This window comes from Sus scrofa, chromosome 1, assembly GCF_054392235.1.
Source record: "Sus scrofa isolate SSC_HxYL_T2T_F1_AM1 chromosome 1, Sscrofa_HxYL_maternal_Yorkshire_Landrace_v2.0, whole genome shotgun sequence".
Taxonomy (NCBI): domain Eukaryota; kingdom Metazoa; phylum Chordata; class Mammalia; order Artiodactyla; family Suidae; genus Sus; species Sus scrofa.
Genome location: NC_139383.1, coordinates 134,639,659 through 134,666,507, shown reverse-complemented (window position 1 = coordinate 134,666,507; position 26,849 = coordinate 134,639,659). Strand labels below are relative to the sequence as shown.

Genomic DNA, 26,849 nt, shown 5'->3' with positions numbered 1-26,849 from the left:
ATAAGAGGTCCATGGGCTGATGAAAATATTCCTTCATTGGGGATTGAAAATTCTAAACCAAAATTACAGGGCAAGGGAAGCAAAAATTTTTCAAGTGGAACATTATATCACTAGGTCTAATATTAACAGAAGGCTCTCCAACTTTTAAACTCTGGTTCCAAGATCCATACATTCTGTTGATGGAAGAAATAGATTTATATATATTGAGTTATAGTTCAGAGAATTTTCTGTCACTCTAGTGCCTGAATCTTTAATAGGCCATGTCACCATTTTACATGTCCAACTACTTTTAGAGAATGCAGTCCTAAGTCCATTGCTATTGCCTTTTTTTCCTATAAAGTGAATATTTATTAGTTAGGAGCATTTTTATTGTGCACTGCAATGTTTAATAAAGTATTTTGTGATTCCTCAGATTGTGATGCTAATATGAGCATGGTAAGCAGGGAAAGCAAAACCATCACCAGTATCCAACTGACATCCTTTCCATGATGGTTAGGATCCAGTATAACTGGATTGCAACTGGATGGCTGGTTCCCCTGAGATATTACTCCACACTGGGATGAGGAAAACTTGGTCACCCAACATTGGTTCTTGCTGCTAACATAGTGCTCATTCCTCACTGCAAGTAAACAGGCCAGCCTTGGGTCCACAATATTGAACTCCTTCAACAAGGCCACTTTGTTTCCAGCTTGTTGAGCAGGGGTAGAGTGACTGTGGAAATATGCTGTCCAACCTTCATAAAGCAAGTCATCTTATGCACTTAGTTATTGAAAGCCTTCCCCATCAAGGAAGACTTTTGATTAACATTTGCATTGAAACCAAAATTCTTCCATTTTGAGCCCATTCTAAAAGGTCTATCTATGTTTCATCAAACCTCCTTGATACCTATCTTGCAATTTTGTTATCCCAGAACAAAGAGCCTTCATATAGGTCATATTTCCTTCAAGGAAAAGTTAACAATCAGATATACTGTTGTTTAAAGTTCAGCCTTACCAGGAGGGATATTTTATGCCTTGAAGGAAAGACTAGCTGCCTCATCCATCATCAGACAAGCTCCAGATGCTGGCTCATTGAGGGCTTGCTTCAGTTGCAAAAGTCACCTTCCCCAAGGAAATAACTCTCCCAGGGAAGCACATACCCACTGATTGACTGAGATGGAAATATAAAAGCCTGGCCATCTTTGTCTAATACAGGACAATGCTGTTGACTATGTTGTAGAGTTCCTCATGGGGCCAATCAAGTGTTTTGGTTCTTTATCACCATTTTACTTCTTCCTTTGCTGAATTTGCTTTTTTCCTCCCTTACTTTCTAAGGTGTTGATGCCTGATAAATGTTCTGTATTTCAAACTCCATCTAAGTATTTGTTTCTGAGGACCTAACCTGTGACACTATCTATAAATGAGGCTCAAATGTTTTCCTTCTTAGTCAATGAATCTAGGAACTTACTTGTAGGTAGAGGTTGAAGGAAGTTTGGCTATGCTGCAAGATTAGCTGTACTGGAGTGAAAGTTCCATGTTCATGAAAAAATGTTCTTTCAGGACTTGCTTAATCCAGAACTTTTATGTACAATTTCCACCTGATGATAGAGTGATTAAGTGTATGTCTAACTTTATGAGTTAGTGTATTAGATAAAACCCAGGTTACAACAAATTGCTAAAATCATATGTCACCAGTTAATCCATGGTCAGATTTTTAGTTTCAAGAGTAAAAGTTGGCTCTATAAAATAGTCTTACAACTATCCCAAATATTTGTGGCTTCATTTCCCAAACCTGCAGAATTTCCCTGAGGTTCTCTTTTGAGGGAGACTTGATCCATGCACATCCAAATCTCCCAAAGACACTGTAAGTGCAGCTGTTCTACTGCGTGACAGAGAAATGAGCTCTTATTCCACCAAGTCATAAGATAAAGCACTGCCTGAACACTGAAAGAGAGCTTAGATGCAAATGATCACTTCGAGACCTTCTTAATATTACGTTTCAGAAAAGTATGATAAGCTTTGTAATAGAGCAAAACATATCAGGTTAAGTATGCCCATGGTAATGACCATGGTTCATCTAAGCTAGTGTAAGACAGAGGATGATTCACATAAGGATCCTTGGAGGTAGTAACATCTGGGACAGGATTTGAGGAATAAGTTTGAATAAAGGGACCAAAAAAAAAAAAAAAAAGATGAGATGGCATTCTAAGTCGAGGGAGCAGCATTTGTCAAAGAAGTGAGGTGAAAGAATACAGACATGGTCACAATAATGCAAGTTTTGAAGTCAAAACTTGTATCTCTTCTAATTTGTAGGGACTTTATCTGGGGAAAATGCAAACTGTCAAGATAAAGTTTATTTAATATTATTGGGAGAAGCTCCAGCAGTGTCCAAGGGATATATCCTCTCCTAACTGACTGTATATAGAGAGATTGGTGGCAATCTTGCACACATTTAAGGAAAAAAATAAATTGGAAGAACTCTTCCCCACTTGACCCCTTTCAATCCCTGGGAATTTGACTTGGAAGGAGGTTTACACATGCATATACCAACCACTTAAAGTGTGTCATAGTGGTTAATAATGTAGGCTCTGGGTTCAGGACTTCATACATTATTGTCTGTGGAGCTCTGAGGTAGTTACTTTACCTTTCTAAATTTTAGTTACCTTGTACATAAAGTGGAGGGACTATATCTTTAAGTTATTGTGAAGATTAAGTAAGATGAGGCCAATAAAGTGCTCAGGGATGTGCAGTCACATAAAAATGTTCCAGAATTAGCTATTATTTCATTATTATTACTTGAAATATTTGTATGATATGCTGCAAATATCAGCTAATTTAGATAAGCATAATAGGACCATAGGCTCATTTTTGTTCTCACTTTAGTGTTCTTTGCTATGATTTGATCACTTTCTCTCCTATGATTTAGGATGGCTACAAACCAAGTTTCAAGTTCATGTGCATGATTATGAAGATAATCGAAAATCCATTCTCTAATGCCATCAAATCATTATGTTTATGTATGCGTTTAACATTGCCAAATCTGGAATGAAGGTTAATGTTCGTGGCCAAGAACAACCATTTGCGAATTTATGAATTTGAATCTCATTTGGCTTTATTGACAAAAATAATCACTAGAAATTCAAGTAATTAATTTATATTAACATCAGGGATACTAGGCATATTTGTGATATCTGGACTAAACAGACAGACATTTATCTTATCTAACCATACCCTCTGTGTCTTACTGTAAATCAGGAAGAATGCTGCATAGAAAAAGAAGATCAGAGTTTATCACACTCTGCACCACACAAAGTATTTTCCAAAATGGGTTTTGAAAACTGCTGATTTTTGGTGATTAAAAACCGTTCTTCTGTCTACAACATTGTAAATTGACTATACTTTAATAAAATTAAATTTAAAAAATGGTTCCTCTGTGAAAATGGATTCCATAGTCAATATGGGAAAATATAAGGTTTGATTCCAGCTTGAGATTTAATGGACATAGAAACATTGTATAAGTTTAAGGTGTACAACATGATGATTTGATACATGTATATATTGTGAAATGATCACCATAAGGTTAGTTAACACATCTAGCACCTGGCATAATGACTTTTATGTGTATGTGTATGTTGAGAACATTTAAGATCTATTCTCTTAGCAACTTTCAAGTATACAAAACACTCTCATTACCATGCTTTAAATTAGGTCACCAGAACTCATTCATCTTATAACTGGAATTTTGTACCCTTTGACCAACACTTTCCCATTTCCACCTCCACTCCCAACCCCTGCCCTTGGCAACTACCAATCTACCCTCTGCTTTTATGACTTTGGCTTTTTTTAGATTCCACATATAAGTGAGATCATACAGTATTTGTTTTTCTCTTGACATTTCATTTAGCACTCCATCCATGTTGATGCAAAAGGTAGGACTCTTTTTTTTTTTTGGTGAAGAATATTTCACACATCACATTTTCTTTATCCATTCACTTGTTAGTGGACACTTAGGTTGTTTCCATGTGTTGGCTAATGTGAATAATGCTGCAATGAACATGAGGGGTACAGATATTTCTTTAAGACTGTGACTTCATTTCCTTAGATATATACCTAGAAGTAGGACTGCTGAATCAAATGATAGTTTTATTTTTAATTTTTTGAGAAATTTTCACGTGTTTTTCCACAATGGCTGTACCAATTTACATTCCTACCAACAATGCACAGAGGGTTCTTTTTTCATACACTTAACAGCTCTTATCTCCTGTCTTTCTGATAACAGCCATTTTAACAGGTATGAGATGATATCTCCTTCTGGTTTTGATTTGAATGTCCCTAGTGATTAGAGATATTAAATATCTTTTTCATGTATCTACTGGCCAGTTTTAAAGTTAAACAGAATTCCTCTTTGCAAAATCTCTCAGAAACTTTGTCATGTACTTATAAGTTGTAGATCTCTAAGAGGGGCTACAGCAGTGCCATCCATGTGAAATACAGCATGAACCACATATGCATTTTTTAATTTTACAGATGGCATATTAAAATTAAAGAGGTAAAATTAATTTTAATCATGTATTTTCTTAATTCAATATATCCAAGATGATATCATTTAAGCACATGACTGATACAAAATTATTATTGATTTTTTTACATTTTCTTTCCTCCCACATTAAGTACTTGAAATACAGTATTTATTTTCAAATTGCAACACATCTCAATTTGGACTAGCTGCATTTTAATAGCTCAACAGCTGTATGTGGTGAGTGGCTACTACATTTGACAGTGCAGGGCTAGACTATGCAGTATTTCTCAGTCTGGCTTTTCTAAGATGTGTTAGAAATGCTTCACATCTTTCATGGGATTTGTTAAGGGATTATATGTCATGAAATACATGCATTTTGATAAACACTCATTTACGGGGAAGACTAGTGAAGATATCACTAGATGCAAGAGAAGTGTGAAGAGATGGAAAATGCCTTCCAGATACAAGATTTGGGCAAAATGGAAGGCTGCATGGCTGTTGTGAATAACATCATCATACAAATATCACAACTTGGTGTATTGACCTATATGCTGGAGCAGACTGACATCCAACTGGATTACCCAGATGAGTATGCAAAAGGAAAATGAAAACACAGCATGTCAGCAAATATAATTGAGTGAGTGATGCTCAGAGCTAGAGCCTGGAGGTATACCATATACAGCCTTTCAAGGGAGGTTCTCACAGGCTCTAAGAAGGACAGTGATCCCCTCTAAATTTAGTCATTTTTTTCCTATAAAAAGGAATCCTGGAAAAGAAAGTATTTAGCTCTTAGAATTTCTTCCATATTCTAAGTCACTTCTAGACATTTTAGGTGAAATCCAATAGATAAGAATTGCTGAAAAGAGATGCTGAGCTTTTCATCCCAAACAAGGTGTGGCTTGAATCCATAAGGACATCTTATTCTCATCTTGAAGGATCATAGCCCCAGTTGTTTCCCCCTACCCTAAAGTAAATACCTCAGTGACTGCCTTGGCATTAAAGTGTATCCTCCAGGCCTGAGTTCATTGTTTACTTTCCCAGGCAGCTAGATTACTCATAGGGCTTTAGGGCAAAAGAGAATCTATGCTCAAAGACTGATATAGGTTTGAACACTGTACACATTTCCATTCCAAAAAGGGATAATAATAATGAGACAGATTCAGGGACCAGTCTAGAGCCTTTCTCTATTGAAAACAAACTCCTTTAACAAGGCCAAAAAAAAAAAAAAAAAAAACCACAATCCTTTTCACAACATTTGCTCAGGTGTCTTGAATTTAAACCTAAAGAGAAGAGCAAGGAGGGGCAAGGTGAGGAAAGATGCAATTTGTATAATTGCAGTACTATTGATAGGAACACCAATACTGCCAGATTTAATTATTCCTTTCATCTTGCTTTATTTCACTCTCAAAGATCAATACACTTGTTCCCTTCTTAAGCAGCAACGATTTCTACAATCTAAACATAAATTAAATCATGCACTGCCATCTCAGTGTTTAGAGACTCTGTCAAAGACATAGCCCATTATAATTATTTTCTCAATCATTCGCCACAAGAGAAACACTTCAGGCAACACTAAAACTTAACTTAATCACCAGAAACAATATCAGCTCAACAAATGGATCTTATTAGATGGCTATTTTACAAAAGGAGTAAAGCTCATTTCCCAATACTTTAATTCTCTGCTAAATTTCAAACTGTGTTTACATACAGAAATTGAACTATTGCCATATTTTATATGAACCATAAATGGAATAGTATCATGCATACTGTTATTAAAACTGATTTCCAATGCAGCATATGCAAATTTCTAAGATCACAAATCACTGTGGGTAGTTTATTTACTTCCACCCTTAAAAAGAACTGTATGTTAATGCTAAAATTGAGTAGTAACTATAGAGTATAGAAATGGCTAAAAAGAAATAAACTGAATTATTTGAAGACAAAGCACTTATAAGAAAAGCAGCAGCTCAGATGACCTCCAAAACTTTTTCAGATCCAAGAGATTTCAGGTGAAATATGAATTACACAAACAAATGTAGAATTGTGAAAGACGCCAGTGGTGTTGTAACTGTGAGCAGATGACCCAGTAATGTCAGAGGTATGCATCAAAACATAATTCTACAGCATAAATATGAAGAAACTCATATGTATACACCAAGTAAAAAACAAAAGCATGATAATTATTCAATCTTATTAAAATCAAGTATAGTAATACCATACTACTGGGAAATGAGAAGTATGTATATATGTGTGAATGAACATGTGTATAAATATGTGCATGTGTATGTACATATGTGTGTTTGTATGTGTTTTTGCACATATCTATTTTGTTTACATAAATGTGAGACTGTATGTATATGTGTGTTTTCAAGTGTGCTCCTAATCTCTATAAATAAAATCATTAAATATATTTATTTTGAGGATTTTAAGGACAACAGTAGAATCTGTTATAGCAAACATTTTGTTTTAAAAATATATTCAACCATATATAGAAATTAATAAAAAAATCATGTAAAATTCAATTTTTTTAAAGTAGTGAGGAGAGATTTTGATTAAAATGATTTTAGAAGAAGCTCTAAAGAGTGCATTTTTATCTTGTTAATTTTTTATTATGACTTATTTAAAACTTACAAAATGTCTAGAGAGAAAGGAAACAAATTTCCTGTAGCTATTATTAGATTTAGTTAAATCTATCAACTGGCCGTATTAACTTTAAAAATAATGTTATATTTTTAGTAGAAGTTTCTATATACTCTTCTACAAACTCATTCCTGTCCTTGCTTCCTCACAAGTAATCACTATCATAAAGTACTGTATCCTTTCCGTTCATGATTTTGTGCCTTTAATATTTAATCATATTAAACATATAATGCATTACTTGCATGTTTTTATGGAATAACAATCCTATTGTAAATGTCATTTCATATTTGTCTTTCTTTGCTCAAAATTATGTCTTTGAGATTTATTTACATCAATAAATATTCATATTGTTAGCTTTAGTGAATCCATTAATTGCTATGCAGGAGTCACTGTAAAAGTCTAACACTTTATTTTTGTCCATTCTCAAATTAATAGACATTTATTTCCAAATCTGTTCTTCTTTTTTAAAATTTTTTATTTATGTTTTTCTATGCCCATGTATTTTATTTCATTTTATTTTAATTTAATTTTTTTAGTTGTTATTTCCCCAATACATTTTTTTTTCTCCTGTACAGCATGGTGACCCAGTTACACATACATGTACATATTCTATTTTCTCACATTTTCATGCTCCATCATAAGTGACTAGACATACTTCCCAGTGCTACACAGCAGGATCTCGTTGCTAATCCATTCCAAAGGCAATAGTTTGCATCTATTAACCCCAAATTCCCAATCCATCCCAATCTCTCCCCCTCCCCTGTGGCAACCACAAGTCTATTCTCCAAGTCCATGATTTTCTTTTCTATGGAAAGGTTAATTTGTGCCTTATATTAGATTCCAGATATAAGTGATATCAAATCTGTTGTTCTTCTAATCATTCAAGCAAGGATTATTCCTGAACAAGTACCCCTGAGCACATATCCCCCAAATATGCTGTGGAACCTGAATTGTTCCACAGAATTGTTGAGTTTCTGGGAAGGGCATCTTTGACTTTAAAGGATCACTGCATTGCTTTCCATTGTGTTTGTACAAGTTAAATTTTAGTATATAAAATTTCATATTATCTCACATCAAACCAGAACTTGCTATCAGGTTTTTAAATTTTGTCAGTGTGAAAGATGTGAAATGGTAACTCAACCTTTTGTTTTCATTTGCACTTTGTTGGAAGGAGACAAGATGGTGGAGTAGAAGGACTCAAGCTCACCTCCTCTAAGGCAAACACCAAGCTCACAACTTACTGCTGAAAAATCATCAGCAAAAAAAGACTAGAAACTGCCAAAAAAGATACTCTACACCCAAAGACAAAGAAGCCAAAACAAGACTGTAGGGGATCCCATTCATAACATAAGCAAGTCTCATAACCTGCTGGGTGGGCAACACACAAACTGGAAAATAACTATCACAGAGGTTCTCCCACAGGAGTGAGATTTCTGAAGCCCTGTCAGGCTCCACAGCCTAGAGCTCTGGCATTGGGAGGAAGAACCCCTAGAGCACTGGTTTTGAAGACCAGCGGGACCTAATGCAAGAGCTCCATGGGACTGGGGGAAATGGAGCCTCCATGCCTGGAAGGCACATACAAGGTTTCACATGCACTGGGTCCCAGAGCAATGCAGTGACTTCACAGGAATCTGGGCCAGACATACCTGTGGGTCTTTGAGGGTCTCCTAGGGAGGCAAGGGTTGGCTGTAGCTCATGGAAGGGGTGGGCAGGACCCTGAGGGTTGTGGCTCCAGGGAGTAATCATGGGTGTGAGCTCCCCTGGAGGACACCATTTTGGAAGCTAGACCTGGCCCCATCCAACAGCCTATAGGCTCTAGTGCTGGGAAACCCCAGGACAAAAAACAAACAGGATGGCAACAGAGCCCCACCCACCATCAGACAGGCTGCTTAAAGTTGTACTGAGCTCAGAGCTATCTCTAAATGTGGCTTGGACATGGCCCTGCTCACCAGAGGGACAAGACCCTGGACCCTGCTCCTCTCACCAATGGGCAGGCACCAGTCCCTCCCACCAGGAAGCCTGTGCAAGCCCCTGGATCAATTTCACCCACCAGGGGGCAGACAGTAGAAGCCCCTGGAAAGGAGACCACAAACACAGACAGAATGATGCAATAGAAGAATATGTTCCAGATAAAGGACTAAGACAAAGCCCAGAAGAATAAGTGAAGTGGAGATAAGCAATCTACCTGAAAAAGAACTCAGAGTGATGATAGTGAAAATGATCCAAGATCTTCGAGAAAATGTGCACTTTGCTGTTTGTCAATTAGCCCATCATGACATGAGTTCCAAATATTTTTCCAGTTTATCATTAGCCTTTATACTTTGGTGTCTCTCCAAACTTTTTTTTCTATTATTTTTTTCCTTTTATATGTATATTTTCTTGTTATTTCTTTGGTATTTACCCTTTTCTCCTTTTATTCCAGATTCTTAAGGTAAATCCTTGTCTCCTTTTTTTTTTCCTTTATTTAAATACACATTTAAAGTTTTGCTTTGGTTCTCAAAACTTTCCTCTGGAGACAATTGTTCATTCAATGAAGTAATTTAAACAGTGAGAATTTTAAGAATAGTAGGCTGAAGTATGTAAAAAAACTTTAAATGATTCTTTTGGGTTTCTTGCTATCACACAAAGTGGGTGGCTACCTAGGCTGCCTGCATGGTTGGGGCTGGGCTTGCATACATAGTACAAATTTAATTGTGTTTAAGCTGGCATGCCCAGTAATCATGAACAAGTGCTTTTTCCAATTAAGAAGCTTCAGCTTTGCTCCCTTTAGGTCATCTTATAAATAAAGACATTAGAATTCTGTTTAATAAGGAGATCAGTGAGCCCTAGTCAGCAGAACAACTTCTAGAAACTTGGCTGAATGATTAGGGAGTTATCCTAAGATATTACCAGCTTAATCCAGTGTCTTCTAACTACGCCTCTCAGTACATATTATTGTCCTCAGAGAGCAATCAAATACTTTAACTGGAAACTTTCTTCTTTGTGTGTGCCAAAGGCCAAGACAGTTTAAAATTTTAAGATTCAAAATCTTTAACCAATAGACTATTAGAAATCTTCTTCCAAAATCCCTTGCAGATATGATAGCAATGTATTACAGCATCTTATAGATGGCTGTCTTTACAGATTCACACATAATTCCATTTGGATTGATTTCCATTATTAAGGTTTCTTGGGGTTCATGATCATTTTAATCATTGGTGTCTTTATCTATCATTGTTTTCCATAAAATATGAAAAAAAAACCTTTATTTTGGGTAGAGAAACATTTCCTTTTTTTTTTTTTTTTTTTTTTTAGGTCTACAAATGTGGAGAGCACAGATAATAAATCCATTTACAGAATCTCCATTTTATGGACTCCATACACAATTTCTAAAGAAGAGATTATAAATTAGAACCAAATTTCTAGAGACTTTTCTTTCTGAGAGAAGAAAATATTTTGCCTCTTGCTTTCTCCTTTTTGATTTATTTTCTTTTTTAAAGAACTGAGATGGGCACATTTGATAAATGATAGTTGGAAATAGTTTTTTTGGATCCACCATGAGAATGACTGGCCAATTTTCATCACTAGATGTTTTAAGAGTCATGTTTTACTGCAAATGTCATAAGGTTTTTTTTCCCCCTAAAAGGCTATAAATAGCAAACTTTATATACATTTATGCCAATAATGAGGGTTTAGTCTAGTGATGTACTCATAATTGTCTAAAAATTGACTTTATGGAAGAAAAAAAGCCCCAATTTTAGCATTTGCTGATTCTGTACTGTAAATACTCCCACTAGAGGCTGATTTCCAACTACTAATGTGATGTCATTAAACATGGAATTGGGAAGAGAATCATAGTAGTAGAGTCATACATGTAAATACACCATTACATGTATTTCCACCATATAGATATAAGTAACCTCAAGAGTATAGGTAATGTTTAATTAAGTGGAAAATAATGAGTATTGAATTAGTATATTGGCTTTATTTTAATTTATTTACTTTAATATATGTAATTAATTTTTAATTAACAGCTGGTTTAATGATCGGTAAACAAAGTTCCTAAAAATTTAGCGAGTGGCTCTTGTGAAACAGTATCAGTATCTGCAGCACATCACTGGTTGGGTCTTTCTGTGACTCTTTGGTTTTGTGACTTGTCCTTGTGAAAAGTAAAGTATAATAATTGGGGTTTTCAGGGAAATTATTTCTTTACTTGGTAAGTTAATTTCCTTTTTCTTTTGGAAAAAAGATATAAAAATACTTTTTCTATCATTCCACTTATTTCCCACATTTTTTGGTCAATTTATGTTACATTTTTATTAGAAAGTAATTAATTATAATTTTATTAGTACTTTTAAAGAGAAACATTTTTGTATGACAGAATTTATATTTATACCAAATCTTTGAAGCAAGTAGATTTCCTCATAGTTAAATAAAGCTAAAATTGAGGTCCTCTGTTGTTAAGACATTACCTCAGTTTTATAATATTAGTGAATAATTTCATTAGTCCATTTTGGATTTTGAAAGGAAAATGCTATAGAGTGAAAAATAAGAGCCTGGAAATCAAATGATCTTAGATTCAAATCCTGGCTTTGTTATTCACTAGCTGTGTGCACTTGTGCAGGTTAGTTAATTCTCAGACTCAGCTCCTTTTCCTTAAATGTAAATAATAACACCCCACTTTTGAGACAGTGTAAATATGATTAATAAATATGTGTATTTGAAACATTTGATCTCCAAATGAATTTTGAGAGAGCTTATCAGTTTCTCACTATCTCTGTCTGAATTCTGCACTTAACTTTGCATTTATTTTCAATTGGAAAAAATGTATTATAAGCACATGAAAAGATTATAAAACAAAAATAAGTCTACCTCATACCACAGACCCTCAGTCCCCCTCACCAAAGGTGTATCTTCCCACGATACTCTTTCAATTTCTTATTCTCTTTACAAAAATGATCAATGCACATTTATTTTCTTTAAAAAATAGTCAATACATATATAACTATGTATATATGACTGTTCAGCACCTTGTTTTTTTTAAACCTAACAGTACATCCTAGCAATTATCCTATTAAAGTACACATACATCTGCCTCATTCTTTTGCCTGGCTGCATAGGACTCTACTCTAGCAATGTGCCAGTATCAGACCAGTCCCTTGATGAAAATGTAGGTTGTCAGTGTTTTTTTAAAATTATTACAGTGAATATATTTGTATATACATCATAGTACACATGTACAGTAATATTAATATAGCAATTTTATGGAAAGGAAATGATCGAGTCCATAATTTCTTCATTATACTATTCAGTGTTACTGTGGGAATTTAATGGAATAATTCAGATAAAGTGCTTAATGCAAAGTCCAGCAGAAAGTAAATGATAAGTAAATGTGATGTATTATTATGTATTATGTAGGGTACCTGTGGCTCTCAGTGCCTGCAGGCAAAGCATTATCCAGCAGCCGCAAACAAAGAGAGGCAGGTGCTAGATATTGGGAGCACAAGCACTCTGGCGGGAGGTGTATGTCAGAAGAGCTAAGGGATCAGAGGGCAACAGGGTAGAGTCCTAAAGCTGCCCACTCCAAAAACATTACATTATTTCATTTTTCTTAAAGAGTGATATGGATGTCACTGGAAATGGTCTTGCTAGACCCAATAATTATGTTTTAGGCTTAAATGATAGATCGTTCAGTCCAATGATCACTTTTGTTCTGGGTGACATAAAGCAAGTATGACAATTTTTTATGTTTTCATTGAAGACTTTGGTAAGTTTTAGACATTTTCCATAGGCATTGAAGGCAAAATAAGTTTAAGCTTTATTACTTAAGTTTATTCTATAATATTTATTACTGAAATCAGAACATTTTAATCACCCTCTATGAGGAGAAAGCCAATAAACTGGAAACTGGTTTATAATCTCCAGTATCAGGCAGCCAGGCCTTTGGCATTAGAGCTTATGTATTGACTCTGCTTTGTGGTTCATGCCAAAGCAGAGGCCCCACAAATCCCATTTTTTAATTGGATTTTTTCCCTTTTTGTAACAAACAACTCTCTATCTCTATATTAGGAAATATTCTTCTTCCCCGCTGAGTGCTTAAAGGTTAAGCATTCAAGAAAGGAGGCAGATTTATTCTGGCTTTTTATTTTCACATATTGGATTGCTTTCTTAGTATTCACTCAGCATTCAAAATGTGAAAGCGTCTCAAAGCTAAGACGCCTTGCTTCTTGTTCCTGAAGGTATTCATGAGAAGAAAACATAGCATTTGAACTAATTAGATATATATTTATATTTAAAGGAAAGACAACTGTATGCTTTTTTTTTTCCCCAGGAAAAAAAACTAGGTATTTAACCTAGTTACCATTACATACCATACTATCCATAGGGAAGCTCTGCAGGTGCCCTGCAAGGCAAGCTTGGAACCATGCATCTTGATAGTGGCTCTGCCACAACGTGCATAAAGCATGTCTATTGCCCTATTTACTTTCAGGGAGATTATCAAAATCTCAGAGCCCAGATCCTTACAGTCCTAGATGCCAAGCTAATTCAGCTACTAGGCTGTTTAAAACATTTTGTGAACAGTTACTGTTTCTAGTGACTTGGGTGCTTGTCAGTAAATGACGGTGAAAGTCAATATCAGAAGGCAGGAGGATCCTGAGGAGGCTGCGGGGTGCTGGCTGGTGAAATTAGCCCTTGGAATGACTGCAGGACTTATCTACAGTGGCTTTCATGTGCTAGAGGAAAGGCTTATCGCCCAGGTGGCTGTGAGGCCAATGGGAGGTGTCTGGGGCAGGGCATGGGAGCAGGGGGATCTAAGCCAGCCATGCCTACTTGCACTAACAGGTTAGATGGAGATTTTCAAAATGGTGCCTCCCAGGAGTTCCCATTGTGACACAGCAGAAATGAATATGACTAGTATACATGAGTATGTGAGTTCCATCCCTGGCCTCATTCAGTGGGTCAGGGATCTGGCATTGTTGTGAACTATGGTGTAGGTTGCAGACATGGCTCGGATCCTGAGTTGCTGTGGCTGTGGCTGTGGCTGTGGCTGTGACTGTGGCTGGCAGCTGTAGCTCTGATTTGACCCCTAGCCTGGGAACGTCCACAGAGGGCAGGTGCGACCCAAAAAAGAAAAACAAACAAACAAAAAAACCCCCAAAAACCCCCAAAAGGGTGCCTTGCAATGTTGGTATTATTAGCAAGTTAGCCTAAAATTGCCAAAAAATGGCTCTGTTTTTTAGGTTGAGTGAGTCTGCTCTGGTGTCCTTTAATAAGCAGGTTTTCCATTCCCCATTGGTTGTCAAAGAGAGGTGTTGGGGGTGTGGCTTTCTCCTGGGCATATCTAAAGGTTTGGGTGCCTGATGTGAAGCTCAAATCCCTTGCTCCTCTGGGAAAATAATTGTATCTGTGATTCTCCCTGATTGCGGATGACTGCAGCCAGAGTGTAAAGTTGTTTCTTGGTGTAATTATACCTCTGTTTCTCCTACCCTCTCAGAGCTGTCCTTTTAACCTTTGTTGTGGAGACTGTATTCATCCAGTTTTCCTTTAAGAGGAAATTATTTCCTATATAGTTGTGGATTTGTGTCCTTGGGAGGAGGTGAGTCTCCTTTCCTGTATTACAATACACAGATCTCTTTTGGTTTTCCTCCTAATTCTTTGGCAACAGTTTCTAAGCTGGGCTTTCACACTTTATGGAAATGTAGATCCTAATTCCTTGCTCCCAATCTTCTTCCACTTAGAGATCACTTTCTTCTAGGATCCTTCCCTGACCCACAAAGTCTAAGTAAGGTGTTTTAGAACTTTTCCTGTTGCAAAAACACCCTGTGCTTCCCTCCCTTCTCTCATAGTGGTCACATCTTGGCTGGGGATAGTGGGTTTGTCTGTCTTTATTCCTTACTGAACTATAAGCTCTTTGTGACACCAGAATTCACTGAACTTATTTATCTCTTTAACTCCAGTACCCTAACACAGTGCCTGGCATATAATAGATTCTCCAAAAATATTTTTTTAAAGCAATGGCTTTTAATTCTTTCTTAGCCCTGATCTATTTCCTATAATTTAGCTGCCTACTAAGCACTTCTAACTTAGTTTCTAGCTAGTACTTTTATTTCAATACACCCGAAGCTGAACTCCCTTCCTCACAACCTCCAGGCCTTCTTTTCTCCCCATGGCAACTCTATTATTCTAATCTGCTTGGCTCTAAACCCTGCCTCCATCTCTCGCTCTTTTCTCTCCCTTGCCAGTCCCATCAATGAGTTAACAAGCCTGTAGAGTCTCCTTTCTCAAAGTCTCTTTAACTTCTCTCTTTTGCTATTTGCTTCCATGATCCTAATATAAAAGATTTATATTTTGGGGGGTTTTTTTGTTTGTTTGTTTTTTCTGGCCAAGATTTGCTGTGTTTTGACTAGATGACTAAAATAGTCTTGTGCATTTCAATTTCTAATCTCCTTCCAATATATCCCATGATTAGATTAATTTCTAGACAATTCCAATTATATTACTTCTTTGTTCAAAATCTTCAACTATTCTTTATTCTTGATTTAGTTAAAAAACAAAAGCCTAACATTTAAAGGCTACCTAATACGGCCCTGATCTGGCTGTCTATCTTTATTTCTAACTTCTTATACATTCCTACCTGGGCATTTTGTTCACTTTCTCCCCCATTAGTGGAATGCCTTCTTTCTATCCTTTTTCTTCATATGTTGGAAGCCTCCCCTTGCATCAAGGTTCATGATAGAGGCTGCCTCCAGCATAAAGCTTTCCCTGATTTCACTTGATGAAATATGATGTCTCTCATTTTATTTTATTAAAGTATAGTTTATTTACAGTGTTGTGTCAATTCAATTTCTGCTGTGCAGCAAAGTGACACAGTCAAACATATATATACATTTTTTTAAAATTTAATTTAATTTTTTTTTTTTTTGCTTTTTAGGGCTACACTCATGGCATATGGAGATTCCCAGGCTAGGGACCGAACTGGAGCTGTAGTTGTCGGCCTTACGTCACAGCCACTGCAACTTGGGATCTCCGATCCTCTGAGCAAGGCCAGGGATCAAACCCACATCCTCATGGATACTGGTTGGATTCATTTCCACTGTGCCACAATGGGAACACCTACCATTCTTTTCTTATATTATCTTCCATCATGGTCTATCCTGAAGAGATTGTATGTAGTTCCCTGTGCTGTACAGTAGGATCTCTTTGCTTATCCATTCTAAATGTAATAGTTTGCATCTACCAACAGCAGGTCTCTGCTGGCCAATTATTCCATAAATCTCAGTGTACATATGCCAATCCTAAACCTCCAGTATATCCTTCCTACCCCTCTACCTGTTCTGATTTGGTAACCATAAGTTTTTCAAAGTCCAGGTAGTATTCATACTCACATATCTAGATTAAGTTGCCAGCCCCTCTGGGACTTGGGAATAAGAGGAGGCTGCTCTTAGCCTGAATAAAAGAGACTTCATGCCTGACTTGTTCGCAGGGAGAACAAACACGGCCATGTTTGCCCTTACCAGAGCACAAAAGGACAGGGCATATCCATCCTTTTACTGTTCAGAGTAATGGGGAGCCCAGCTGGGGTGGTTACCAGGTTCACAAAGAGACAGGCAAAATTTTGGCAAGTCTTAGGGAGACCTAGCAACAAAACCCATTTCCCCCACCCCCTTTCCCATCCATTTGAAATGCACGTCTCTTCAAAGCAGCATGAAATCCCTGGGAACTTCTTGTGCTCTTTCAACAAGTCAGTTCTATGAAGGGAGAAGATTCAATCACCTCTGACCCCCAAAACCAGCGCCAACTCTGGCTACCAGCAGTCTTGGCTTCACAAAAGAACCTTTTACCCAGGTCCCCTCCTCTCCCTGACTCCAATCAGTCTCCTTGCTGCTTCAGATGACAGCAAAGAGGGCATGTGTACTCTGTATCACTGCTTCTCTGGAAATACCTTTGTGATGGCCTCTATGTGCAAAAGTACCCCTTCACAAATAGACATCCCTACTTGTCAAGAAGAAGAGGCCAATGCAAATGAAAGACCCCTTCTACCTTTACACTCGGTGAAATTTTTTTGCAAATGGAACAAATTAGCTCATGCCAATAATGAAATGGTTCTGCTGACTCTCAGCAATTTAAGTCTGTTAATTAAATTGGAACTGCTTGCCTTCTGTGGTTCAGTAGAAAGGATTTATAATCTGAACATACATGTTTTAAATAAAATGTGTCTGCTGAGTCTTTGTTTTGGTCTGTAAACTAGTCCTGAGTTAGCCTGAAGCAAGAATGCTGATGGAAAATGGAGACCCAGACACACTGCAATGCCTGATGGATGGGCGAAGCCACCCAGCTATGCTGCTTCATTTTTCTCAGAAGGAAGAGGGGTTGCACCTCTGCTCAGAGGACATAAGTCACAGGGTCGGAGGTCAGGGGTCACAAGTATATAAAGCTTTATGATCGTTAGCTGACAGTTATTCCCACTGGATGGAGAGAGAAAACTGTGCTTATTCTCTCTTTCATGTCTTATCTCTCTGAGTTTAATTTCCTTGTTACATTCAATCTGAAAACATTGCTTTCTCAGCGTTTCTGCTATTTATTCTTCTCTATCTCATTCCTTTTTACTACTGTTTGCTCCAACATCCTATTTACCTTCTCTCAGTCATGTTATTACTGTTTTATTTGTTTTAGCCAGCTCTCAACCTTCTCCAGAAACTTACTGTTACTGAGATTTTTTTATTGACAAATTCCTGCCTCGTCGAAGAAATGCTGAATTAAATTATAGAGATAAACTCTTTGTGCTCTTGTAATTTTTTCTATTAAGTTTATTTTGCTAATATGTATTTCTATATTTTATTTTGGCTTAGATGAATGGATATAGAGAGAAGGGGAATAGCATACTATGTTTTTCATTTTTACTTCCAATGTCTGCTTCCTATCTTACTCAAAAATATGAAGAGTCTAGATAAAAATTAGCCTTAAAAAACTTTATGGATTTCTAAGCAAATTTAAGAATAAAATGAACCTGACCACATGCTTCTATGTTGTTTATTTGGAAGCATATATTTCTGAATATTAATAGAGATGTCCATGTCAGTTATTTTTTAAAAAATAGAAGAAATAAGAACGAAATAGTAGAGCAGCAGAAATTAACAAATCTCACACATGCTTCAAAAAAATTTAAAAAATTAAAAAATGAATCTGGAAGAGAAGAAAAGGAGATCAAAGGCAGAAAGAATGTTTACAGAATGACTTTAGGGTGAGTCCTGTGCTCCTTCACATCCATCACAACCCTCATAAACTGTCAGTCTAGTGCTGTACCATCTCAGCTAGATTGAAAGCTCCTTTGAGGCAGCTTGGTATCTTGTGTGGAGTTCTATATCCAGTCTCCAGCACAGCTCCTGACACACGATGAGTGTGCATTAAGTGTGTGCCTGAGTAAAGAACTGAATGAGGTGAGCAGAAACTTATAATAATGGGGCTCATACTCCAGGATTGTTCTGTCACTTATCTGTTCTCCATCAAGCTGTAGCTCAAGTCTTATTTCTTGTGATCCTCCACACATGATGTTTTCTCTCACTTCAACTTTCACGCCCTATTCTTTCTCAATGAAGCAGACCTCATTCTCCACCCACCTCTACTGACTTGTTCTGTTTAGTGTTCTATTTCCTGATCATCCTCAGGGAGCTAAGTGAGATGTTGCAAAACAGAGCATGCATCCAACTCTATTGGAGTGACATGTTTGATTTGTCTGTACTTCTTTCTAGACTAGAAGTATCTTGACTATAAAAAGAGTCTTATAATCCCTGTATTTCCAGGGTCTGTCCCAGAACATGAGGCAAAGTAGAAGTACAATTGTTGCCTGTTGAATTAACCATGAACAAAGGAGCACCAACAACAATCAAAAGAATCATAAAGGAGAGAGAAATAAATAACAATGAGAAGGAGTGTACTATTGACAAGAGCTCATCTGCATGTAACTTGATAATACACCCTCTCTCCTCTGATCTGGGCCTGATGGTTCTGATCGTGGAAGCTAAGCAGGGTCGGGCCTGGTTAGGACTTGGATAGGAAAATATAAGGTGAGGTAAAGCACAGTCTTATCAGAGGGTTGCATTGATTTGGAAGCTAGTGCCATCCCATGTGGGCTATCTGATTGGATACATCTGCATTTCTGGGAGGATGAAGGTAAGCAACAAGGTTGGTGAGAATACATTGTTGGGTTGGGCTACAAATGAGAAGAAGGCACAGGACAGGTAGTGTGTGTGGATGTTATCCTCTGTGAACAGTTATGTATTTTTCTATTGACTCCATGAAATAGCTCATTAATTTCTACCTCACTGTTTTTTCTCACATTGTCCCTCTCTTTTAACTCTTCCCCTTTCTTGATCACATGTAAACAATCCTTCAAAGATCACGTTTCTCTGTCTCCACTGAAATTTCACTGACATATAGCCTTTCAAAATACTTACTTTTTCTACTTTACCTACTAATTTGCAAGATCTAAGAAAATAGCCAAAAGTAAACAAAACTAAAACATGCGGACAATTCAATCGATGCTAAAAAAATGAATAAAAGTGTTGTTCAGCAAATGTCATGAAACTTTACCAAAAGAAAAAAAAAAAAGTTTCCGTGTTTCCAGGCTTAATATAAGACTTCCAAAGTAATCTAAGCCTGTTATCTTCAGAATACCTGCAATATTGCCATCTATATTACACAAAAAATACAGAATATAATTACAAATAACTTGTAATTTCCACTGCTTTGTGTACTCACTTTGTCATCCAATCAGACTATAAACTCTTTCAGTGCAGGGATTATAATTTAAACTTTTTGTAATCTTTCAAAGTACTTGGCCTGATAACATATTATTTACTCAATGAATACTTGATGATTGAGGAAAATGGTTTTCAGATAACTTTTTTGGGGGGGTTCCAAGGAAACTTTATTTTTTCATTTTACTTCTTAAAATCCCTTTATTATTTTTTTTCTGTAACTGTTCAGATAACTTTTTAAAATATATGTTTATGAAGTAACACAGTTCTCAAACACCTTTCTGATTTTCTTCCCCCAATTTTTGCCTTTGTTAAAAATTTTGGGACATTTTGGTCTATAATTCTACATGTATATGGTATACATAGAAACTCAGTTATAGAGAAGTAGAAATAGCTATTTCATGTTTTATTGTAATATTTATATTTTAAAAGTTCTTGTATTTATAAGCTTTTCTCTTATTCATTCCTAAGAGAGTATGATAAATTGCTGTTTACTGCCCTTTGAATAATAGACTGTCACGAATGCTACTTCTGGTTTTCTCCTTTCTCGGCTAAACAACCTTAGCCCCTTTAGACATTTAAATGCCATGAACAGATGCTCAATAATATTACTTGGTGGCTGGGCATAATTTATAGTGCTTATTTCTGGAAGTAGATGAAAATAGAAGCATTATGTATTTTTAAAGCTTTTCTTTCACATATGGCATGCTTTTTACAGGGAGCGAGGATTTGGATGAATGAATAGATGAATGTAGCTAATATTCTCATTTCAGTCTCATCTAAAAAGAGGAGAAACACAGGAAACATCAGAATGGAAGCTAAAATGCACAAGATGCTATTTTACTATTAACTCAGACCTTTCTTATGCCAGATGGTGTTGGAGGAAAGCTTTTATTTTCTTGATAATGGGCATCTCCTTTGAATTTTGCTATCCAGACATGTTTCCTCTCTTCTTGGCATCCACAGACATTGTGCCTTCTTTTACACACCTCTTATATGCAGTAGCTGGTTTGGTATTTCCAGGCATTGTATGCCCTTCTGACTGGTTTCCAGGAGGTGAACTTATGCTCCTTGATCTTTGAAAATTGTCACGGATTCAGATAGCCATGCTTACTACTATAACACCCCATAATAGCACTCACCACATTAAAATGGCATTTACCTCTTTTCCTGTCTCTCCAAAACCCATACTATGCACTCCCCGTTATCAGGAACTCTTTCTGACTTTTCTGTCTATTCTAGTCTTGCATATGGCAGATGCTCACTACACATTTCTTGAGTACATGAACAAACGAGGACCAGAAATCCAAAGATGTGCTGAGTCTGGAGCACATCTCATGTTACCTTATTTAATATTTTCAAGAAATTCCTGAGCTATTCCCTTATTTGCTGCCAAATGTTGGTTATTTACCTCTTTGATATACACTAGGTTCCATCTTTTCAAACATTTTCTAATTTAATATTTGTAGTGATCCTTTGATGCAGGTAGTACTGTTCCCATTTGTAAAAGAAGGAAGTTGAGGCTCAAGGAGGATATGAAGTCCCTGAATCCAAACCCACCTAATTTTAAAACCCAAATATTTCCTTCTTGACCATCATGACTAGCAGACAAAACGTTTTGGACAAATAAGTTATTTATGTGACTTCTGCTTTCTTTGTTTCTTCTCTAATATCTGCATCTACTACCTTCTCCCTCTGTATTTCGCATTAACACTCTTCTAGATAGAAGACTTTACTATTCACTATAAAATATTTAAAAAAAACCTTATTGACCCTCTTATAGGCTGCTAGTCTAATATTAAGTCAATAAATACATTCCTTTGAGTAACAATCTTTGCTTCAATCAGTTTTGACCAGACTCTTAAAGTCACATTCTAGAAAGCCTGGCTACTTTTACGTAAGGACTTGCCTTGTTAGCTTTTCCCAGTGGGAGCCTGTAGGTCTGGAAAATGCTCAAAATTTCATGAGTGGTCAGTCACAAATAACAGATGCTCCCAAAGGTTAGTATGAGACCCTCATCAATAACTTTAAGCACAGCTTTACTAAAGTAGCATCAAATTCTAATTGGATATACTAGACTTCATTTAAGGAGCCACAATGAACTAATTGTAACGTACTATTACATTCAGTATATCAGCACAATATTGCATACAAACAAACATGTGTGCGTGTGAGTATATAATGTTAAAGTAGAGGGAAGGGTGTGGATGTGGGGATAGGGTAGTGGACTGAAAACATTATTTTAACCTTGTTTGTTGTACCATAACATACAGGTCTTGGTATTGCCCATCAAGAAAGATGTAAGAGTAGAGGGAAAAGAAAGAGTAACTAAATAAGCAAAAGAGAAAGAGGTTGCCAAGCTAGTAAAACTAGATCCTGAGATGAAAGGAAACAAAGTTCAGCTAATACAACTTCCTAACCCAAGGGGACTGCCATTTCCATTTTCATCTGTGAATATCAATTTTCTTCAAAGGGATAATCAGACAATTCTCATTCTTCATTTTGCAAAGATGAAGACAGAGAGGGGAGAAATCAAAACTAGTAATACAGGAAGGATGTGGGTAGGATATATCAGATGCACTCATCTAATAGCAGAACATCGGACTTAAAAGCAACTCTTGAACCTGAGAAATAGGATTGTACATGTGGCATTTAGCATGGTACAGATGGAATGTGAACTAGACTTCTTTTCCTGAGACCTAGACTCCAGGCCAGATTCCATCACCATTAGCTTGCTGTGTAGCACTGAGCAGTACACATGCTTTCTCATCTATGAAATGAAATGAGATTCCTACATTATTTTCTAGAAATAAATTACATAATCCTAAAGAAAATATTTACTTCTGATAATGAATGAGTTGTAGAACATATTACTCCATGTACTGATTCAAAACAGAAATAGTTTTAGGGGGTGTGGGTCACCACTTCTGCCAGATAATAAATTCACAATCTTCACTACACTACTAGAGTTTTGACTTAGATACAATCAATAGGTTTACTTATAAGTAATTTAGCCCTCTAAGCCCTACCTCTTGCTCAACTCTGTGCCAAAAATGCTTAAGTGTGTGCCCATGCCATGACTAACATAGACTTGGTACATGTGCTGGGTGGAACTGACTGAACTAAAAAACCATGGCACAGGTACCAGTGGAATCTTCAGTGGAAGAAGTGAAACCCCAGTTGTTGCCGGTGGGATAACTTGTTAGAAGGCTTGGATCCCTCTGTATCCCTGAAGATACCTCAAGAGTACCTGAGGCCAGTCTTGATTGAAGCAGTGCTATGACCAGATGTCATAGTAGCTCACATTGACCCAAAGCATTTGAAGAGGAAACAGAGTGTGAATGTGTCTCTTTCAGAATAACAACCTGCTGCCGAAGGATATCCCCCCACACTTCAGATGCAACAGCAACAAGTGGCACAGTTTTCAACTGTTCAACAGAGCATGACAGACATTGAAGTCTCTGGAAATCACAACAGTTGGGTAGTAACAGGATCATGCCTTTCAAGTATGTGACATATACAATTATTTCTCCCTTCCTGGGATAAACATCCTTCATTCTCCCAATATCTGAAGATGAAGAAGGCTGTGAAATTTTTGTCTGAGCGACAGACATGTTATGTGCTGAAAAAGCCATTGAAGCAGCTACAAATGAAAGTCCTGAGATAGTTTATATACTTTCCCTTCTTCCTATTGTTAGCCGAATGACTCAGGCTGGAATAAGTAGTGTCTTGGAATAGCTGAATAATGGTTTGGAAAAGAGCTTTATTCCAGAATTGGGATGATATGTTTATTTTCCCCAAGTATAGTTGATTTACAATATTGTGCCAATTTCTGCTGTACAGAAAAGGGACCAAGTCATACATAGCTATACACTCTTTTTCTCATATCATCTCCCATCATGTTATACCCCAAGAGATTGGATACCATTCCCTGGTGTGTACAGTAGGACCTCATTGCCCATCCATTCTAAATGGCTTTATGCTCTATTGACTTATCTTGGAAAAGCTTTATTACCAGAGAATCATTCACTAATTTGGCAGCTTGCAAGAAAGTGCTCTGAACTGAGGCCCTTAGTGGACAGCAAAGATGATCAGAAGGTTCCTGCTTTGAATTTATTAATTCACTGGGTCAGCAGGTATTTTCACTAACACGATTTAGATGATAAGCCTTCTTCATGTAGCTGATCTCAGGGATAGAAGATACTTTGGATGATGGCAGCCTAAGTCTGAGGAAGGGCAAGACCAATTCAAGTGCAGATTGCACCACATTGTCAACACTAAGTGGCAGGTTCTCATCTTAACCTGTGCAACTCAAGGTTGACATTCAGAAGACAGAATGTAATGACTTGAATATCTGAAGTACTTTTGGAAATTTCCACCTAGTTTTTGATGAACAGTTTAAACAGTTTTCTGAAATCTTATGCTTTTAAAACAAATTGAATGTCATTTATTGATGAGGCATCCTGCAAAGAAACTGTATAATAAAATATTACAGAGGTCCTTGCACTGTTATATTTACAGAGATACATATAAAAATTGTATTGAAAATGTGAAAAAAAACTTTCAGCAATGTGGGTCTTTAGCTTTCTATTACATTCTCCCTTATTAAAAAATTATGTCATTCCAGTGCCTTCCTCATAGATCTGTTCCACATCTTCTCTAGGCTCTACATTTTTCTTTATAAGATTAAATTCCTTGTTCTGGGCCCCTCCCACCGAACCATAGTTGGGTTAGAGAGGTGCTAACATTCACTAGGTATCAAAGCTATTATGCACCTTGTAGGGGTTATGCCTTTCACCACAGCACCTGACTGAAGGAGCAAGTAGCAGTGGCAAGCATGTACTTTCGTGTGGGTACATCCACTTGAAGGCAGTCATGCCTTTTTCTAATTCACTCTAAAGTGTAGTATAGGGTTGAGTTATTCTTGAAAATGGAGTTCACCCACTTGCCCCATGATCTGAAAAGACCTGAACTATAGCAATTCTATTAATATCCATTTTCCAGTGCCAAACATACATCACAAAACTAATTACAAGGGACTCTTGGGGGGAATGATTAAAAAAAAAGGATACAAATCAGTTCCACTTAAGGGACAAACCATTCTAGGTAGCTCGGATTAAAACTTTTGCATCAGCCTATTTTGTTGGAATAACAGTACGTGATCATGAAAGACATTTTTTTTTTTTTTGCTTTTTTTTGCTTCTTTTTCAGGCCCACACCCACAGCATATGGAAGTTCTAGGCTAGAGGTCTAATCAGAGCTGTAGCTGCTGACCTAAGCCATAGCCACAGCAATGCCAGATCCAAGCTGTGTTTATGACCTACACCACAGCTTACGGCAATGCCAGATCCTTAACCCACTGAGCGAGATCAGAGATTGAACCCACAACCTCATAGATCCTGGTCGGGTTCGTTAATTGCTGAGCCATAAAGGGAACTCCCAAAAGACATATTTTTTAAAGAAAATTTATTGGTCAAAACTTCCTCAGGGCTTACTTGCACTGAATCCCTGCTGAATCATCTTGAAGGAATAAAACAAACTACGCACACTGCACTAGGCCCTAGCATGCATAGTTCAGTCAAAAGCAGATTCAAACCGTCTCTGTAGGTGCCATGTCTGGCAGAGAAAGGAAAATCTCACTGAAGCACTTGTTGATAGTCTTTCTCTTGTATGAAGAATTCGATAGACTTTTCTGCAGGTACTCAGCAATCTATTTGTGGTTTGGAACGAAAATGTGTTGTGTAAGGCTGCCCTAGATTTCATAGAAAATGTAAACTGTCTAAGTTCCCTTACGAGTAAAATCAGACTTAAAATTGTTCCCATAGCTCTCCCTTCAATCATAAGAAGCTCCCATTAGTGCCAATTAATGCTGAGACCCTGGAAGTCCATGTGCATGATTCATTCATGAGAATCCTCCTTTATAGCTGAGAAAGCAATGCAGTAGAGCAGCTCAATTAATTTCTCACCTCCTCTGCATGGACTCATACCCTGCAAACTGCTGAACTCTTATCACGGAGAAGCTTCACTCCCTCTAACCTATCCTCAGGGAACAGCGGACAAGGCAACAATGATGATGAAATCCTGCCTAACATTCCAGCTTCCATGCTTACTTGAGATCAAATTTGAGACTCTCCCTCTAACCTTCCTTTTTCCAATGAAATTTCTAATTCGATTAAGGGTGGTACAGAGGAGCCTAGACCTCTCTTACTCTGCAGTACATTGCTTTTTGTGGACACACTCTAAATCTGTAGAATATACTGCCAGTCTCATTACTAACATGACTCCAGCAATCAAACTGGCTCAAGTATTTATAAGCAGGCTATGTCAGTGATGCTGGTTTTTTACATCTATATATACATATGTTATTATCCTGAATATTTCATTGCCATAACTTTGGATACCATAGTTATTTATTAAATGATAACAGCCAACTTACCATTTTTTTTCCCAGATGCATCCTTTCTATTCTCCAACCTAAACAGGGGTCCAAAGGAGAAGTGATTGGACACTGGGTGCCAGCCACAGTCTCCCAAATCTGCTACAGTCAGAAGAGTCAAGAGAAGGTACCCACAAGTCCAGGGAGCCAAGTCACAGTGATGATCTTCAAAATGAGAAAGGGGCTCTCTCTGCCTCTGAAGGAAAAACAGTCAAGGCCCAGAAAGCTCTTTTATCCAATGAACTTGTAGGTATCTTTCTCCTCACTCCTATCCTTCTTGCTCCTAGAAGTGAGCATGAAACACTCATCAATAGAGGTGTTTTAAGCCCTGCTTTGCTTAAAGCAGCGTCAAATTCTAAACAAAAATCTTTTGGTTTTAATATTAGTTTTCATTTATTTCAGGAAGGAATGGGCTTAAATGCGATTTTGTACTTTCTATGAAGAGTAGTGCCAAGTCATACTGAAGGGGAAGCATATATGCAACCTGGGAGAATCAAATGCTTTTCAAGCAACATTAAGCCTTTTTAGAAATAATATAT

The 26,849-nt window shown here is 37.0% G+C and overlaps 2 pseudogenes; one reads left to right on the top strand and one right to left on the bottom strand.

The window, feature by feature from the left end:
- The window catches only part of LOC100157010 (elongation factor 1-alpha 1-like), a 37,757-nt pseudogene extending 24,211 nt beyond the window's left edge, over positions 1–13,546 (bottom strand).
- Positions 13,547–23,006: 9,460 nt separating this feature from the next.
- Positions 23,007–24,059, top strand: LOC100623671 (gem-associated protein 2-like; annotated as a pseudogene).
- Positions 24,060–26,849: the final 2,790 nt, after the last annotated feature.